Below are 14,184 nucleotides of genomic sequence, written 5' to 3'. Positions count from 1 at the left end.
ACCACATTTTTTCAGTTTAGCCAACTTTTCCATGACGGATGATATAGCTTACTTGTGTTATGGAGACTTTGCTGTTATGATGACAATTTGCTTTCTCCTCTTGCTGTATAGAATGAAGTGAAAGAGAAGAATAGATTTGTAAACTCTTACATCTTCCACAGGAATATGTAACTCACCTCCTCAGTCTGACGTTCTGAATGAAGAACCACTCTCTATGTCTGCTCTTATATAGCGATTGCATGCAGCTCTCTAACATGTGTGCACAGCCTTGAACGTCTACATCCTTGCAACGTTATACGTGAAGACATGTTTCAGCGTGTCCTATCTAACTTCATTGGTCTGGTAACTAACATACCTGCGTGCACAGCCTTGAATGTCTACAACCTTGAACGTGTGTACTTCGACTTTGGGCAAGCTTAGAGCACAGACTTGTCTTTGCTTTTTGTTGTAACCTTCCATTATAGAATGCTCCTGGTCTGATAACTAACACGGCTGTGTGCAACCTTGAATGTCTACAACCTTGAATGTCTGTATTTCAGTTTAGCCAATCTGAGAGTGATGTACAGGCTCGTCTTTGCTGTAACCTTCCTTTATATAATGTTGTGATTTCATAACATGCTTCATTCGTTTGCAAAAGATGGCTGAGGTTGGACCTTATAGGTTTACCACTCCGGTCTCAATGACCATATCAGGTCAAATCCAGAGTGGAAAGACGACACTTGTTACACGTCTAATTAAACATAGAGCTGCTGTCTTCGACAAACCATTTGATCATATATTGTACATATACTTGTACAAACAACCAATCTTCGATAATTTTCCAGAGGTAACCTTCAGTCAGGATATTCCTACTAATCTTGATACTGTAAGAAATTCTTTAATTATATTTGATGATTGCTTAGCCGACAAACAAAGGCTCAAAGAAATCTGCAATTTTTATGTAGCTGGCTGTCACCACCTCAACTGTTCAGCTATTTCCATAACACAATATTTATTTATTAATGATCCTCTGTATAGATGCATTCAGTTTAACAGCAGTGCCTTAATTTTATGTCGTTCCGCCCGCACTGCGGACCAAATGCAAATACTTTCACGACAACTGTTTGGTCGAAAGAAAAGTGAACTACTGCCAAGTATATATAAAGATGCTTGCAAGAAACCATATTCATACCTTGTAATTGACCTATCCCAAAACTGTTCAGACCAATTTAGGGTGTGGACTAATATATTTCCAGACGATCAGCGACAAATAGTATATAAAACATGAAACGTGTCAAGAAGAATATTTATTTTCTTCAGTTGCTTGCTAGCTGATGCAAAGTTGCCGGAGCAACGTTATTTTCTCCTGGAACATGCTACGAGAGAGCAACTAACTGCTATTCGAGAGATTTGTATGAATCTTTGTAAAGGAAACATTAAGGTAGCTCCAAGAGTGAGAAATCAGTTGCAACCTTATGCAACACCTATCCGCTTTTTGGCAAAATGAGACACTACAGGAGTGAAGAAAGTTCGAAAGGTATTGCAACAATCTGGTGGTTTTCTACAGTTCCTTTTGCCACCTTTGCTGGGTCTCCTCTCGACTTTAGGTGGAAGGGCGATAGCAAAAGCAATCGGAGTGTAGTCGATGCAGAAATACGAGCTTGTGCCTTACCGGGAAACCCCCATCCCACAGATATTGAAGAAAGATGAACCAGACGATATCAAAGCAAAAGAGATAATCCAGTATCTTCACTCCTTGCTACATCCCACTGTGAGTGAGAGCACACCTACACTGGGTTCAACAACAGCGAGAGAAGAGGAAACACAGACCGAGGAAAAAAGTAATACTGTCGTTGATTTCATGAGCAGTGGCTATAAAATCAGAACACAAAACCTATTACGTCTTCTGGAACCAACGATCTCATGGGATAGGAAAACATTTCAGATAATTGTCGACGGTGAGCGACTAGACAATACTAATATAATTGACCTCGTATACTATCTCGTGACGAAAGCAAGAAATGTTCAAAGACCACCCTATTTTGATCGGATTTTGCCGCTATTGGTCAAGCTAAACTTACCAGCACTTATTGTGCACCCATCTCGTCTTCAAAAACATACAGCAGAGAAAACTCTGGCCACTCCTTCACCTCATTCCGTAAGTGAAGCTTCCACACCTCGACGTGCGTCACCACCGCTCACACGAGCCGCGAAGCGCGCACGACAGCTCACATGGACACCGTACTGAACTCCGAAGAGAGAGGCTACTTCGAAGAAGAAAAAATACTGTCACACTTCCCTCCAAGACATCATAAAAAGGTATTAGCTATGCTTCAGCTGATGACAACGGTTCTGGCTTACGACGAGTACGGAAGAGTTATCTGCCACGGAAAGGTGGTGCCACACTCATCTATTGTTGAGCTTTTGAAGTACGAACTTCACAACAGGCAACCTCCCTGGATGAGAGGAGGCGTTTCAGCTACAATCAACGCTTATCTATCACTCGATGCTCTTAGAGTTTGCAGTAGGAAGAAGTACTAATGGCAGCCTACTATGACCCGCAACATGTCGGAAGCTTTGGTGGAGTGCAGAGACTTGCTCGAGCCATTGGCGAAGTCACTAAATTTCTGGAGACAAGTGATGTGTACAGTTTGCATAAGGAATACAAGCGACCCACGAAGTTTCGAAAAACCATTGCACTTGGACTTCGCGAACTATTCCAGGCTGACCTAAAGGATTTGCAAAGTCTAAAGAACCAGAACGATGGTTTTCGCTATTTGCTCTTTTGTATATAGATGCTTTCTCTCGGCTTCTTGCCATTGTACCTATTCGTAATAAACGATCTCCCGAGGTTATTCGAGCTTTTAAACTTGCCTTTAAAAGAATTGGGACACCCAAGCTTTTGCACACAGATCGTGGAACAGAATTTACAAACAAGGCGGTACAACAGTTTCTGAAAGCAAGGGGGATCCGGCTCATCCATACAAATTCACCTATGAAGGCCTCAATCTGCGAGCGATCTCAGCGAAGTATTGTGACCACACTGTACCGTATCTTCACATTCCAGGGTCACAAGCGATATGTGAACATTTTACCTCAAGTAGTGAAAGCTTACAACAATCGCGTACACAGATCGCTTTCTGCCAGACCAGTGGACGTAAAGAAACAAAACGAGCACATTTTCCGAGAGAGACTGTACCCCAGCCCGGTTGGACCACCAAAAAAGCCGCGCTACAGTGTTGGAGACGTAGTGAGAATTGCAAAATACAGACATCAGCTAATAAAACGTTATTTAGGGTCATATACGTCAGAACTCTTCGTGGTGAGAGCAATCAAGTTAGGGTATCCTAACACGTACCTATTACGTGATCTTAAAAATGAAGACATCATTGGTGGGTTTTATGAGAGTGAAATTGTACGAGTGAGAGAGGTTCCAAAAGTAGAGAAGATCATAAAACGACGAGTTAGAAATGGGAAGCTTCAGTACTTGGTTCAGCTCACTGGCAGTCTGGACAAGAAGTGGATCGCAGAAAATTACCTTGGTTTGTAATGACCAGTCAAGACAAGTCAGCCGCCGATGACACAACATGGCCTGAGGTTGATCCTCAGCTTGATGGCGCATGGTCGTCATCATCAGACGCAGATGAAGAGCAGCCTGTGCTAGGTAGAGATGTGTGTGACAGATGGAGAAGAGGTTACACACACGAATTTCGGATGCAGTCTGTGTGTCGTCTCAAACACGTCTCCTACAAGGAGATATTGGAATGTGGGTTAACACAAGTAGGCAAAACTTCGCTCGTGGAAGCTTTTAAAATTGTGACGGATATGGTGTTGTTTCAAGCGCTGCCAGATCAACCTCCTGACAGGGTTACTTGGAAAACTGCAAAAACAATGTATGCCAGAGTTCACACCGCCTGTACGTTTGCCTCGGAATCACCTTTCGCCTTACTTGCTGAATGGTCACGTCACGTGGACGAAATTTTGACATATGCTGACGAGGTTGACGCTATGCATCTTGCTGCCGAGAGTCTATGTTTCATGGAACAAGCCGAGTCTGAAGGTTGGCACTACTTAACAGGCTACATCAGCAAGCTAACACTTGACCTCTTCAAACATCGACTGGTGCACAATGGAGCATAAAAATAATAATCACCGCTCGTGTATCAGGGAAATAAAAATGTACATTTGTACTAAGCCCTCTCATTTCATTGTGAGTTAACAGACATGGACAGATGTTTGTGTGTTCTCTTCTCCGTTGTGTGGCACACGTTTTTGCTTGTTGTGGTGATCATCGAGCTAACGAAGCTTCCATCCTCTTCCCTTCAGCTTCATCAGGGCAATTGCAGCAAAGAAGCTGATCTGGAAAAATATGTTTATGTACATTCGTGCCCTTCTGACTTGCTTGTGGTACGCATTTGGAGTGAAAACGGTAAACCGAAGCGTTCTGGTGTTACCCTAACACGAAATGAAACACGCCAGCTGCAAAAATGCTTAGAGACAGCCAATCTTACAAGGACCTATTACGATAACGAATGCTCAGATGTATGCTGTTTGTGCTTAGTACGTGAGTTAAAACTTCGCCGCTGCCCAGGCAACATTTACTCTCTTGGCAGAACAATTGGTCGACATCACTCTGGCTATGGAATCTCACTATCTAAAAGGGCTGTGATCTCACTGTCCTTGTATCTAAATAAAAAAAAAAGTAACTGTTTGCAAATGTTTTCACTTCCTGTGATGGACTAGGAAAGCATTCCTTAAATCACAAAGACCTGCATGTCGCCACTGAAAGCGGGAGGCATGAAACCTTGTCGTTCCTCATATTTGCATTTCCATAAATGACTTGCATGTTCATAGAAAAGCATTATATATATATATATGTATTGCAAGAGAGGAGGGCAAATCCATGTACTTACCACAGTCTGTCTTTCAAGTCAAACACTCTCACAAAGAAAAAAATCTTCATCTGGAATCCCGAGTGGATTAACTTGAAAAAAAAAAGTTTTCCACCTCTTCTCCATTGTATAGCACACATTTTTGCCTTGTTGTCAAGGAAGATCTCAAACTCTTCCCTTCAACCTCCTCGGAGTAGTTACAGTAAAAGAAGGAAGATGAACTGGAAAATATGTTTTATGTCAAACCAAAATCAAACGATTAAAAAAAAAACACCGTTTCGCTAAGTTTAAATGCAAAGAAACATGCAGTAGCAAGACTGAACATTTCCTAAAGTAGGCTTTCCCCCAATGCACGTAGGAGTTGGGTGAAGACTAGCTACATCTCACAAATGAAGGTAGACACATTCCTTTCTTTCTGACCTGTTTGCCATTGACGTGCAGGTGAAGTGTTCTGTTGTTACCCGAACATGAAATGAAAGAGAGAAGCTAAAAATGCTTAGAAGAAGTCGATCTTACAAGCCCAAAATGTGAGATGGCCCTTCAACCTCGTCGGAGTAGTTACAACAAAGAATGATGAACTGGAAAATATGTTTTATGAAGAACCAAAGTCAAACAATTAAAAAAAACATCGTTCCGCTGAATTGAAATGCAAAGAAACAAGCAATCCAGCAAGACTGAGCATTTCCTAACGTTGACTTCCCGCAACGCACGTAGAAGTTAGGTGAAGCCGACTTGTAAATTAGCAATGTCCTCCAAAACATACAACGCAATGCAATGTCCTAAATAAAAAAATAATGTTGTACTGTTTGCAATCGTTTATTTTTCATTTCATCTACTGCGTTGATGTAAGAAGGTGCACTTTAAAATCACAAAGATTTACATGTCGGCAGTGGGAAGGAATGAACCTCTTTTCTTTTTTTCTTTCACGTACATGCATTCCATAAATGGCTGTGACCTTGCACGCTCACAGGGGAAGAACTTATAACAAGAGAAAAGAAAAAAGCATGTACTCACCTTAGTCTGCTTTTCCAGTCAAACACCCGCACGGAAAAACCTGAGCTGGAATGTCAAGTGAATCCACCTGAAATCAATCAAGTGGCATTCACTTGACATTCCAGCTCAGTCCGGAAAGCGTTGCGGACGAACCGTCTTATATAGAAATCGCTTCGTTTGCCTATGAGAGTGCAGCGTCGACCGTCTCGCCCCAAAGACGTGATGAGGAAAGTGATATTATCGTTTATCCTTGAGAGGTAATTACGGCTTTACCCGGGCAGGCTCGCTCTGTTCAGAAATCAAAGCAGTCAGCATGGAGGTAGCTGTCATCAGTATACTGCATCTTTTTTTCTTCTTCTTTTTCCTGCGTCGCAACATGTATCGCATAGTAATTACTTTTTCCTGTCTTCGAGTTGCAAAGCCGACACCGGCTAGAGTAAAAAGGTACGACCTTCATCCAACGAGTTGTCTTATATGCAAATGCTTGATATTGCAATAACATCGTGTATCTTCGAGCGTTTATTCGACTTGCTCGCGTACTCATGCAAATCAGCAGAAGAGATATCACAGTCTGAGTGGAAACAGCGTGACCTTCAGCCATAATATGCAAAGCGTCGCTAACACAACAACATCTTAATGGAATACGGAAAAAGTGATCTTATCATTTCTCGAGAGTTAATCCGTGTCGTACAGAAAAACGGATTAATGGGGAGAGGTAGCCTGGTCGACTGCACGTCCAAGCATGTTTAATGAAATCTCTACAATGAATATCATGATGTTCCCCCATGGTGCGTCGGATGTCGAATTTCGAAGCGGTAAACCTTTTGTCGGTTACACGCCCTTAGCACCCTGTCCATAATTACTTCTCAATACTAGCTATGCCATATCCTTGCAATTCGCAACGATGTTGTGGCGGGGGCCGGTGCATTTTTCTTTTTTCGATCGGTTGTCGAAGGTCAGAGCTGTAGGCTCCAGCTGTTTTTGTTTTTTTTCGGTTACGCTCTTAGCGCTCTGAAGTTTAAGTATATACTGTCTCCTCGCACTTCGGAAGGAGTCGATTGGCACATCAACCATTTCCATTAGGCAGACGATAGCGAGGTGTCCTACTTGTCGACTTTAAAACGTAATAAGAAAAAAAAATATTTGAACAATGTTGTGTCATGTATGAATCGAGCTATCGTTTTATCCTTGCAGGGATCCAATAAACAAAATACAGAAGCCGACACTGAAGATTTTTGTTTAAGTTTAATTTGTACAAGCTTTCGCGTGGAGGTCCACGCTTCCTCTGTATTTGTTTATGGGATATACAGGACTTGACTCCCCTCTTCGTATACGCTTTTGCAGGATCGAGTAAGTCCGTCGTATGAATGTGTGTATGAGTGAGCAAAAAAATGTAAGAGTGAAAGGAGGGTGAGTGAGAGTGAGTGGCTGGTTTGTCGTCCCTTCAGATGACGCACCCCGAAAGTCGCTGGAGAGGCGTGTTAGCTTAGCTCAATTGGTAGAGCCCTGGCCCGCTAATCCAGAAGATGTGGGCTCGATCCCTACAGCTGGCTAACCTTTTCAGTGACTTTCATCTTTCATCCTTGATTTCTTAGGCAATTTGAGGCTTTGTTTGTGTCTGTCCCTTCTATGTTGTTCCAGCCTCAGAACATCAGTTTCTCGCTTGTTCAACAGGTGGCGCTTGCGTCAATTTCCGTCGTATGAATGTGTGTATGAGTGAGAAAAAAAAATGTAAGAGTGAAAGGAGGGTGAGTGAGAGTGAGTGGCTGGTTTGTCGTCCCTTCAGATGACGCACCCCGAAAGTCGCCGGAGAGGCGTGTTAGCTTAGCTCAATTGGTAGAGCCCTGGCCCGCTAATCCAGAAGATGTGGGCTCGATCCCTACAACTGGCTAACCTTTTCAGTGACTTTCATCTTTCATCCTTGATTTCTTAGGCAATTTGAGGCTTTGTTTGTATCTGTCCCTTCTATGTTGTTCCAGCCTCAGAACATCAGTTTCTCTCTTGTTCAACAGGTGGCGCTTGCGTCGATTTCCGTCGTATGAGTGAGCAAAAAATGTAAGAGTGAAAGGAGGGTGAGTGAGGGTGAGTGGCTGGTTTGTCGTCTCTTCAGATGACGCACCCCGAAAGTCGCTGGAGAGGCGTGTTAGCTTAGCTCAATTGGTAGAGCCCTGGCCTGATGGGTTCGATCCCTACAGCTGGCTAACCTTTTCAGTGACTTTCGTCTTTCATCGTTGATTTCTTAGGCAATTTGAGGCTTTGTTTGTATGTGTCCCTTCTATGTTGTTCAAGCCTCAGAACATCAGTTTCTCTCTTGTTCAACAGGTGCCGCTTGCGTCGATTTCCGTCGTATGAATGTGTGTATGAGTGAGCAAAAAATGTAAGAGTGATAGGAGGGTGAGTAAGAGTGAGTGGCTGGTTTGTCGTCCCTTCAGATGACGCACGCCGAAAGTCGCTGGAGAGGCGTGTTAGCTTAGCTCAGTTGGTAGAGCCCTGGACCGGTAATCCAGAAGATGTGGGTTCGATCCCAAGTGACAAACAACGATACCGTCACTTGAACAGTCACCACGCCCGCGCCACTGTAAGGTTGGCATTCCTAATGGGCACGGTGTCAGACTGCGCAGAGTTTGTTCAAACCACGACCTACTCTATACTAGACACCTGGACAGCTGGCGATCCCCTATGAGAGAGACGGGTCACGGGTTAGTTACGTTAGTGACCGCTGCAAGCGCCACATAGCATTATTGGGGAGAGGGAATCACCCTTGCCACCGCCTTTAGTCTGCTACGCAGGGATACACAGGCTGTTGCTAAGCACGCGCTATTATCTCTCTTATACTGCTTGGTCGTTGCCAACACAGCCTACCATACATCGCCGCGGTTTCGACAAGTCACGTGGTAACGATAGTGCGAGCTAGCGCCAAATCCCATAGCCAAGCGGCGATTGCCAGAACTACTACCCCGGTGCTGGGAGCATTGCGGATGTCCAGGTCTCTAGTATAGTAGTAGGTCATGGTGGACGAACTCTGTAGCACACTTGCCCAAAGAGACTACCCAGACTCCCTTCTAACCGAATTCCATCGCAAGGCACTCACACTGGATTGAAACGATGTTTTGGAACATCGAAAAGATTCTGACACGAGCCAAAGAAGCTTCATCGCAAGATATTCCAACGCACTTCCAAACAACAAAGTCATTCTAGGAAACATGAGCCCCTCCTCTAAAGCAATGACGGACTCAGGAGTATGTTCACCCATTCAATACAGCTAACGTACCGACGCCGGAAAACCCTAGCAAACTCCTTGGCCAACGCAAGAAGAAAAAAAAAACGAACACCCAGTACAATCGAACACGCCCCTGCAACACATGCATGGACGTTCAACACGCTAACTCCATCAAAAGCACTGCGAGCAATTACACCCACTCTGTTAACGACGCATTCACATGCACAAGCTCTAATGTCATATACTGCATTGAATGCGGCGACTGCTCTATGCAATACGTTGGTGAAACGGGCCAACAAATGAACAATCGCCTCACCGGACACAGAACCGACACCTGAAACAAACTCCTCAAAGCAGTCGCTGAACACGTAAACACTCCTGCCACTACTCCATTGCATGCCACAACTGTGTATTACAAATATATATGTTACAAAAAAAATAGTTGGCTTGCTCTGAGAATTTCCCCACGTAACATAAGTGGGGAAGTTACTTTTATTTTCTAGTGCACTACCGTTACTCGCTACTTTTTCAAAAAGTAACGCGTTACGTTATTGGTTGCTGTTGTGGTAGTAGGTAACGCGCTACTATCGCCGTTACTTCTGATAAGTAATGCAGTTACTTTTGCATTACTTCACCAGTTGTCCTTATAGTATGTACCATTTGTGGTTGAGTCGCATAAGTGCATTCCGCAAGTCAATACAAACAATGTTGGGGACAAACGAGGGTCACGCATAAACACAACTTACATGTACGGTTTATTGCAACGCAGAAGTAGTTGATGTTCAAAATTTTCATCTGTGAGCTTCGCACGTTGGGCTGAGAGGACGCCTAATGCTCCTTGTCAAGGTTGATAGAGACGGTGACCTTTTATCTCACACAGTACAAATCCAAACAGCCAATCCCTTGGTACCTTGTTACTTGTTCAGACGGTAAAGGCTATTTTTCTGCCGCTTTTGCCCCATTCGTCCGAAAAATACCAGAGGGAGTAAGAAACAGAGGCGGTACACAAAGGTGACATCTCAACCAGGGTAGGTCAATAACTCTCCTTCTGCGTTCTTCGTGGATGTCGATGTTACCTTCTTGTCATTGTTGAATAGACAGATGTGACCTTCTTGGTCAAGCTTTCAAGTTTAGACGACGACTCAATGTTCTTGAACACGCGGTAACGCATAACGCGTTACGCGTTCGTTATTAAAAATGTAATGACGTTACGTTACTCCTCACTTTGCTCCCAAATGTAATGCGTTACCATATTCCACTACTCGAATGTAACGCGTTACTGGTAACGCACTACTTTGTAACGGGTTACTCCCACCTATGCCACGTAACCACTAACCTCCTTATCTTTCGGAATGGTCGCCCATTCCTGCCTGTTGTCCCGTTGTTCGTTGACTTGGCATTTCTGTAACCGGCCTGGAGCCAGGGTTCACATAATCCCCTCCACACTCTTACAAAGCGGCCATTCACTTCGGCCGTAAAAGCCTTCCTTCCCCCGGGGCTGTTGACCCACAATTCGCATGAACCTTTAACGCCGCCTTTAAATACCATGTCAATCATGAGCACGGTGCCCAGAAGAAGAGTCTGTTTGAAATATCGCCGTTTCTCGTCCTGAGGCAATTCCCTTCCTACATCATACGATACATCTTCCTGCCTTAGAAAACAGGCCGTAGCCTTTGATGAATCAGGCCAACGTTCCCGAGTTAAATAACAATAAATTTTGCAATCCGTAAACTTTCGGCCTTGCAACCTAGATATTAATAGAGTTTTCTTCACACGTGTTCCGAGCATGAATAGCTTATCAAACGCATGCGTCCACATTCAAACTACTTTGGACTGTGCTGACACTTGAGTCGCCACAGTGTGTTACTAAGTTGCGGAATTTCAAGTCGAGGAATTCTCAAGTCATTTTGAGCTTTGTTGCAAGAACCTTTTCTTTCCCCTCGTCAGCCTGCAAGAGAGAGAATAAAAACTTTAGTATGCTGCGCACTAAGAAACAAGTCTTTCCACTTGATAATTTTTACGAAGCTGAAGAAACAAATTGTGAAAGCTGTAATTTGCGTTCCCATGATGCCGCTGACGACAAGATGGGATCTTTTCAAATGTGTCACCAAGGCTGTTTTCGGACGAGTGGAACATCCAGTTAACAGGGAGGTTTCTCTCTTCCCACCAATTTGAGGGCTGTACGCAGAAATAAAATCTGAACTCTGAACTTTTCAGGATCGTTCTCATCCCCGTTTTATTCTATGTGCAAACGGCCCTCATCCTCAACCTGTCAATGTGGCACTATACAGGGTGTCTCATTTGAGCTGCAACAAATTTGCCTAAAATAGGGAGTTGCATTCAGGAGCTTTTACTTTTGTTATTGGAGTACTCAACGGGGCTGCTACTAGGAAATCGCTGTCTTCTCAGTTAGGGGATTCATTAACGGGCATATTTTTTAAAAACTTTTCAATTATTGTATGCAGGGAGCACATTGCAATTGCGATACCAAAGCCTGATCTTCACATGTCCCGCTCGAACCACTGATATATCGCCCTGTTATCGCCACCTGGCTGGCTTTAAAGAAGCGTGATTTTCAGCGACGTGACTTTATATGAATGCTAATGTATCTCCAAGAATATGACATGTTTCGACAGTGCATTAGAAGAAGGACCGAAAATAGTATGACCGGACAACGCTGTAATTTCAACTGAGCAAATGTATCGAATAAGGGGCGTTCAAGTAGACTGAAATAAATCTTTCCATGCCGGCACACGTGCAACCAACTCGACCACAACTGCAACACGTGACAATCTCACTCCCAACATAATCGGAATATGATTCATTGTCTCCAAGAAGCCATCTCGTGATATTTTTGCAGCACAATGGGATGCTTCATCGTCACGAACACATGGCTTTGGTAGTCACGGGTCAGCATGATAACTGTTTGTTCGCAGAAAGCTTTGAAATGGGGATCCGTTATTGGGCGTCACTGAAGGTGGCATCACTGGAGGGCAGCATGTCTTCCCTTACTATAAACAGAATTATATGAAACACGTAACTGTCTTTAGAAAAAAAAATGTGATAAATTATCGTCCAGGATGGATCACTCTAAAAAAATTGAACCATTGCGTTTTTCAACGAGTGTTTTAAAGCAATCTTTCTTTTGTTCCACCATCCCAGAGTGGAATTCTCTGCCCCAAGAAGCCGTTAATGCTGCCAATAATACATTATTTATGGCTAAGATTAGGTGTCTTATGCACTGATTCTTTGTTTTTGTTGTTACTCTTCTTTTTTTTTTTTTTTCGTTTCTACCATGTAATACTGTGTGTAGTCAGTGTACAATATTGGTGTGTTTTTCCTGAGAATGATGCAAGTAGCATCACCATTGTACATCCTCACTCCTCTGCTGTAATGCCTCACGGCGCTGCAGAGCTCTCTGAATAAATAAATAAATGGGGTACATTTGTGGATGTTTCACCTATAGTGTTAAAAAATTCTATCTAGCGACGTACTCGTCGGCAGGGATGGGCATAAATACACTTTTCGGGTATTTAAATATAAATACAAAATACTACATGTTTTCATGTATTTAAATACTGCCTATAAATACTTTATGATGAAAGTAATTAAATACAAAATATAAATACATTAAGACAGTATTTAAATACTGTAACTACTTTCGTAAATACTTTGAGCCGTCCAGGCACATTATTCTTTTAAATTAGTGTACAAATGGAGCCACCTGTGGATGCATGTCTGCTGCACACGATGCTCACATATTTCTTTATTTTTCCGTGATGCAGTGTGATGATTTCAGCATCTTGCGTGGACCAACGTTCCATTGAACGAAAACGTCTCCTTGAGTCTCAGGAGCAGCGAGAGGGGTACTAGACAGGACGGACACGGGACAAGAACCGACGACGACTCAAAACCAGCAAATGAACAAATGAACACTTTATTCAACATAGAGAAAGTGGAAGAAGCGATAACGAGTTCATTAGCTGGTTTTGAGTCGTCGTCGGTTCTTGTCCCGTGTCCGTCCTGTCTAGTACCCCTCTCGCTGCTCCTGAGACTCAAGGAGACGTTTTCGTTCAATCGTATACACCAGCTTGCTTGCCTCCTCTACTTATGTTCATCGACGTTCCATCTTCAGCGACAACGGTGAAAAACCCCCCGTCAAAAACTGTCGGGTGCGCTGCAGCCATTGTCCTGAGTTCCCAGTGAATGACTGAGTAGAATTGCCGCTAAGGTTGCATTTGAAGAGTTCCCTTTAGACACCAGGCTTTGTCAAGTAACGCAAGAGGGTCACGAATCACATTTTTTCCAAATTGGTGTTCTCATTTCTCTCCTGGTCTCCCCGCTTCCAAGACTGAAGCAACGGGGGTGGTGATGCCATCATTCGCACATTGTGCTGTTTTCTAGAAGGACGGAAATGCCCGAACACATGGGATGAGTGACCTGTAGCCTCTAACCAAGATACCCTTTAGCGCTGGAGGCTAACAATGTGGAACTCGAGAGAAGCCCACAAATACGGGAGGATGAGATATGTGTATTTAAGTGTATTTTAAATATAAATACGCCTAAAATGGCATTTAAATATAAATATAAATACATTTTTCTTGCCTGTATTTAAATACGTATTTTAAATACATGTATTTATATTTTAAATACTATTTTAAATACAATGTATTTAAATACTGCCCATCCCTGCTCGTCGGAGGGTTACGGAATTTTCGGCAATTACCTTACGGAAACGTTTGCCATCATTGAGGAAGGCAATTTTTAATAGTTAGTAATTTATTTTTCTCAATTGGAATTTGACAAGTGCCCGGCGAACCTTGCATTTTTTTAAAAGTATGATGTCCTCCACGAATAACCGCATACCCAACAAAAACTAGGCACAGTATCGCAACGGATACAAATTACGCTTTAGTCCCGCTTGCTTCATTTTCGCAAGGAAGCGAAAAATGTGCCAAAAGGAGGAGGTGTTCACTCGTTTTGCCTTCTCTGAAGGTTGTTGCGTTTTCGTTGTGACAAAACAGTTGGGGGCCACCAGCATCAAGGTCAAAGCGGATGACAGAAAGCTAAAACGAGAGGCGGGAACATTTCCTGCACTCA

The 14,184-nt window shown here is 43.3% G+C and overlaps 1 protein-coding gene across 2 annotated transcripts in view; it reads right to left on the bottom strand.

The window, feature by feature from the left end:
• LOC135376146 (kunitz-type serine protease inhibitor C3-like) overlaps window positions 1–14,184 on the bottom strand; it is a 101,632-nt gene that overhangs the window by 21,099 nt on the left and 66,349 nt on the right. The window contains exon 7 of one of the 2 annotated variants that reach the window (XM_064608743.1): window positions 11,001–11,032. The exons of the other annotated variant lie outside the window; for it this stretch is intronic. The gene's annotated coding sequence lies outside the window, so the exon portion shown is untranslated. Of the gene's footprint in view, window positions 1–11,000; window positions 11,033–14,184 lie in introns of those variants that run through there. 2 annotated transcript variants of the gene reach the window in all.

This window comes from Ornithodoros turicata, unplaced genomic scaffold (genome assembly GCF_037126465.1).
Source record: "Ornithodoros turicata isolate Travis unplaced genomic scaffold, ASM3712646v1 ctg00001047.1, whole genome shotgun sequence".
Classification (NCBI taxonomy): Eukaryota; Metazoa; Arthropoda; class Arachnida; order Ixodida; family Argasidae; genus Ornithodoros; species Ornithodoros turicata.
This window is presented reverse-complemented; position numbering and strand designations above follow the sequence as displayed.